This window comes from Nicotiana tabacum, chromosome 17 (genome assembly GCF_000715075.1).
Source record: "Nicotiana tabacum cultivar K326 chromosome 17, ASM71507v2, whole genome shotgun sequence".
Taxonomy (NCBI): domain Eukaryota; kingdom Viridiplantae; phylum Streptophyta; class Magnoliopsida; order Solanales; family Solanaceae; genus Nicotiana; species Nicotiana tabacum.
In genome coordinates, this window is record NC_134096.1 from 124,075,175 (window position 1) to 124,080,767 (window position 5,593).

Here is a 5,593-nt window from a genome sequence, read left to right on the forward strand (position 1 = left end):
ATTATTTTTAATCAAACATCGTATTCTTGAACCAAAGATTCTTCTCATTAACCGAAAACAATCCATAGATTCTTTACTAAAGTGATAACTTAGATAATTGTTTAAATTTCTTTCATGCAAAACGATATGTTATCATAAATTAACAACTAGTGATAAATCACACAACTAAAATCGGACGCCAAAATTTCAAGTAAATGAGGAGGAACCTAGAAAAAATGACATACATAAAGTCAATCCATCACCATAGCAATTTCCTGATGATTGAGAGAAAATCAATCTGACAAGAATAAAGTATCCCACTGTATCTAATTTCAATAACAAGTTTCCTATGTCTATTACAAAAACCACAATTTTGGGACAATAAGAGGCCTCTTGACAGAAGTTTTGAATATTAATGCAATCTAGTTGAAACAAAACTAGACGATCTTTAACTACATATCAAAGAGAAAACATCTGCAAATCACTTTTACTTAATTACTCGTCAATGCCTTCATGCAAAGAACCACAACTTTCAGAGTGTATGGAAGCAAGAAGTGTTAGTATAGCCCGGTTTGAAGAGGCTCATATGCGGAACAACTCGAAATAATACCCGGGGCGGGAGCCTTCACGCAAAGAACCACAACTTTCGAATGTCGGGATCAAAGGAAAGCAGAGGCTACAATAGATTTAATATTTATTAAAATGAGGGGAAAAAGGCTTTTGGCTTTCTCGCCTGCTAAGCACCAACATAACAGGGAGGTACATGTACCCCCAAGGCATCCCTTGGAGGCTTGACCACTTTTCAGGAGATGAAGTCCAGTCTTGTCCAGAGTACAGCAGAAATGATAAAAAAAATCAACTTTAGAAGACAAAAATTACCCTCTAAAAAACTCTATTACATTCCTAACTCTACATCTAGCTCATCACACTATTATAGGAGCAAAGTCTATACAGATCCAACAAATTGGAAATCTCCTCGAGCTAAAACAAGAGTTAATAGAAAGAGGTAATCACACAGAATTGTGTTAGAAAGAGAAATCATGGTTAAACTGTATGGGTCAAAATCTGCCCTAGAATATTTAAGATAAGATAACACTAAAGAAAGAGTCCTCGAGTCGTCGTCGGTCGAGGTCGACTAGGAAGTAGAGAGATTCGCGGTCAAGATGTCAACAATGGTCGAGGTCGAGCACCGTTGATGAATTCGTAACGACTAGTTTTCGAAATAGAATATTAAAGAGAATATTCTAGTGAATATTCTCTGCACTTGTACTATTAGGGTTTATTAGAAAAATGTCTTACATAAATAGAAAAAGAGACAATAATATGGGATTTGTGACATTCATTTGATAAGAATAGACTTTTGACAAAAGATATTCTCTTTCTTACTACGATACAAACGCTACATTTTCATCAAGATTCTCGTTCATATTATTCCATACTTTTCCATTAGATCCGAGAATAATTCGAACATTCTAGGATTTGTCTGTCACTCATCGTTGTCAGAAGAAACAACCATCTAGTTCATTATTTATTGGGTAAATCACTTCTCCTATTTACTTAAATGTCATTTATTGTTATTTATGCTATTAAGTGCTACATTATTGCTCATACTTTTTGGAATAGTTATTGCACGCTGCTATCAATCTACCACCAGATTTGTTTGACATTAGTCACGTTTTTGGAACTCGTATCTAGAAATATTATTATTAACTAGGTTTAACCCATTATCATATAGATTCTACATTTTTTGGTCAAACATAAACAATTTGACATCAACCGTAACAACAACCCCACGTAAAATAAGTTTGATGCCTTAGCATCTCCGAGGTTTAGCTCATGCAGCTTCATCTGCAAAGAGCTGAATGCCTCTATATACCTTTCCACAACTTCAGATAAGCCATGTGCACCTATTTACCATAAAAGCTTATATATCCAGCACATTAGTCACCAAAAGAACTTTGAAGATCACGATTTGCACTCTTTCCATCCTTCAGTACCCCTCTACACCTACGAATCATGTTCCAGTCTTTTCGAGTAATAGCTTTGATGACACCGACAACGATTAGAACTCATTACTTTATAGGCTACTTTAGGTCTAAAAAAGTCTCTAATTTGTCAAAGATGCTAGCACTGTAACAAATACATATAAGCGAGAAACTGTTAATGGCCTTAATGTTCAATGAGGCTGGTCATAGGAGTGTGTATTCTCCACACACCATAGCCGATCACAGTTCAAAGCCATCCCGGTTTATGTATATAACTAGATGAGTATTTCCCGTGCATAGCACGGGCCCAACAATTATACAAGAGTTCAATAATTTGAGTCTATAATTTTGATCGAGAGTCTAACAATTTGAGTTGTGATATAATTTTAACTGTGTATGAACGCATATTTATACTTGATTGCAATTATAAATAGCAATAAATAATTTAGAATAACCATATCACCAACAAAAAGAACAGTTCTATTCTCAGTAAATAGTGAGAGACGTAAAAATTCATATTTACCTCCCCAGGGGCCCGGCATGTGTAGAACCGAGCAAAATATTGTATTTTGTTGTGCTTTTCTTTTAAAATCATTTACAAAATCAAATCCAAGCATATGACTACTTGTTCATTTCCTACCTATCATTCTATACCACATGATTAACCAGACGTATTATGTTGCTATCAGTGCTATACCACCTATGAACAATAGAAATTACATAGTCTAATTACGAGTCATATAGAGTATTGCAAGTATTTGCACCTTGCTAAAAACATCCACTACTTTGTATTCTTCATGAGAGCTTGCTCCTATTCTGAGACAAGAATAAGATATTAAATATTCTTAATAGAAAATATTTACTACTACAAGTCCCACACCAAGAATTTGAAATATATCATGATACAAAAATAAGCTAGAAAGAGAGAACATAGACACAAGCCAAGTATCTGTGCAACTAAATTACTCTAGAGTACTATAAGTGTCTTAGTCACGCTCCTTTAGAAAAGATGGAATAATAATAATAATAATGTATTTAAAAGCAAAGACGTCGTTACTACAATCGAAGAAATGCTAATTCTTATTTTTTTAATAAGCTAATGCTAACAACTATATAAATATACTGAAAATTTAATGCAAACAATCTCCAGAAAAGATTGTCTACAATTTTACTTACCCTCAAACAAAAGAAAGAAGTAAGCCCAATCACATGATTAGCAAATGTCTAAAAAGTCCATTAAAATATACAGTTGTGACGTAGATTCATTGATACAATTCCTATCACCACTAAAAGAATAAAATATGGACTGACATGGCATTTTTTTTATATCATCTCAACATTATTATGTGCTTGGCAATAAACTTATTTTATTTACTCATCAAGTTGGTGTTGCTCGTGACCCAATTTATACCTTAGTCATCAGACTTCTTTAAACGGATGACTTCCTTAAACTTATCTTTAATGAATAATCAGTCTATAACAAAATCAACTAATAAAAACAATTAAGATTTCACAAAATACCATAGAAGATGTAATCAAATAAAAAATGTCCTCAAGATATAGTCATCGCAAAATAATGCTTAATCCTGACACTTCCGATTAGAAGTTAATCAACATGGAATTTGAATGCTTGATTAACCAAGTAACATCAATAACTCTTTTGTGTTATTCTATACGCAAGAGCACAAGATGTTTGAAACGGACTCAGTCCAGGTAATAAATTTTTCTTTCTCAATTTTTTGGTTTGTCCTTGGCATCAAGATGTGTTTTATGAACAAAGAAAATAACAAGTTATACCATATAACAGTTATTAAATAACTCCACATTAATCATGCTAAACCATCCTTTCTCTGTTTGTACTCAATCTTAGTGCATAAACTCATAGAACAAAAGTATCTCATGGAAATAGTGCAGTGTGGTATAGAGTAATTGTGTTGTAATTCACAAATAAAACATAATTTCTCTGTCCCAATTTATGTGTTATATTTTTTTTTAATCAGTTCCAAAAAGAATGTCATACTTCTTTATTTAGAAAGAGTTTAACTTTAAATTAAAGCACAAAAGCAAGCACGCCCAACAAACAACGTGCAGAGATTTAGAATTACCGTCATAAAGATAAACATAATACGTGGAGAAGAAAGTGTACCAATATAGATAATTCATAACCTTTCTGAGAGTGATGGAGGAGGAGCATTGAGTCTTCCATGACCATGGCAAGTAAATATATTTCTATCTTTTGAGTACAAACCTGTTTCAATAAGATAAATTCAAAGTGAGAACAAAACTTGAACATTCTCTGCAAAGTAAGAAATTGAAAAGAAGATAGATAAAGGAGAAATGATTGTAAGCGATTGCAATCATACTCATTTATATAATAAGTTAGATGAATTATGATGGTTGGAGAGGTTATGTGTTTTAAGTTTAACACAAAATTAATAATTTTCTAATTCTTGTTCTGCTTCGGTAGTTATTAAATTTGAAAATATCAAATGACGACAAAGCAATGCGGTAGGTGATCTTCCTATAATTATTAATCAATGTAAAGTCTTCCCACAACACGTGAAAAATACATTATCTTTGTCGGTTCATCTAAATAAATAGAGAAAAATGGGAGAAATGAGAAGTTGTTATCACCACCATTATAACAAAAAGGAAAGAAAGATAGACTAATAGGCTATATTCAATTTTTTGAGATACGACTGGATTTTGTGGCAGAGATATAAAGTTCTTCTGGATTGTCCTTTTCCGGTGAAAGAAGATGCGATGTATATTGCAAGTGATTAACTCCTCGAGATGGAGAGACCATAAGGATAGAAAGTTGTCTGTCAAACAGATTACATTGCTTTTGAACGCACAAACTGTATAGCCATGATCTATCAAAACTCAAGCTTCAAAAAGGGAGAATCTAGAAGTTCAATGTAGAAGTAATTTCTTTCACTAAATTCATCAAACACTTGAGGCACAAAAAGTATTACCTAAAAATGTAACAAAACCCAATTAAATCTAACTTAGGTTTCAAGTAGCAGCACCCGCATGCCCCATATTAAACCCAGTTCTATTAGAAGTGTTCTTCTACCAAGAAGAGGCAAAAAGAAAAAGCAAGAAAACCAAATGAAAAAAAAAATTTAAATCAAATTTAACTGAAGATTTAACCAATCGTTTAGACCACAAATTAAAGCAGAAGTATTATATTGATACAGGTTGCATATGAAGACAAAAATGCAGAACAACAGAAGAGAAAATCCAAAATAAATAACAACAATAACAACGGATAATAGCAGACAAAAAAATAAAATAAAATAGAAGAAAAATTGAAAAAAAAAATAGCTGACACACTAACCTGAACCTTGTAACACCCAAAGTAGAAGACCCATAAATGTAGATACTTCAAGCAAGAAACTGATAAAATAGGAAGAAATCCCTTAAAAAAAGTAATGAACAGAAGATTGAAAGAGAGGAGGATGAACTGAAAAAGTGAAAGAAGATTTAAGAAAAAATTGTGGTAAAATCCCAAGCCGAGAAGATGAAGGGAAAGTGAGAGAGTTAGGAAAGGAGATGAAAGTGTGGACGGTTCTAGAATTATGTGGTAGTGTATGAAAAATAAAATGACAATTCTATCCTTGGTCGAC

At 32.7% G+C, this 5,593-nt stretch overlaps 1 long non-coding RNA gene across 1 annotated transcript; it reads right to left on the bottom strand.

Moving 5' to 3' along the window:
* Nucleotides 1-2,505: 2,505 nt before the first annotated feature.
* LOC142171631 (uncharacterized) lies at nt 2,506-5,593 on the bottom strand. The gene is made up of 2 exons (XR_012701459.1): nt 5,305-5,593; nt 2,506-4,212 (listed from the first exon to the last, which is right to left on the bottom strand). It is a non-coding gene; the product is annotated as an uncharacterized LOC142171631 (long non-coding RNA).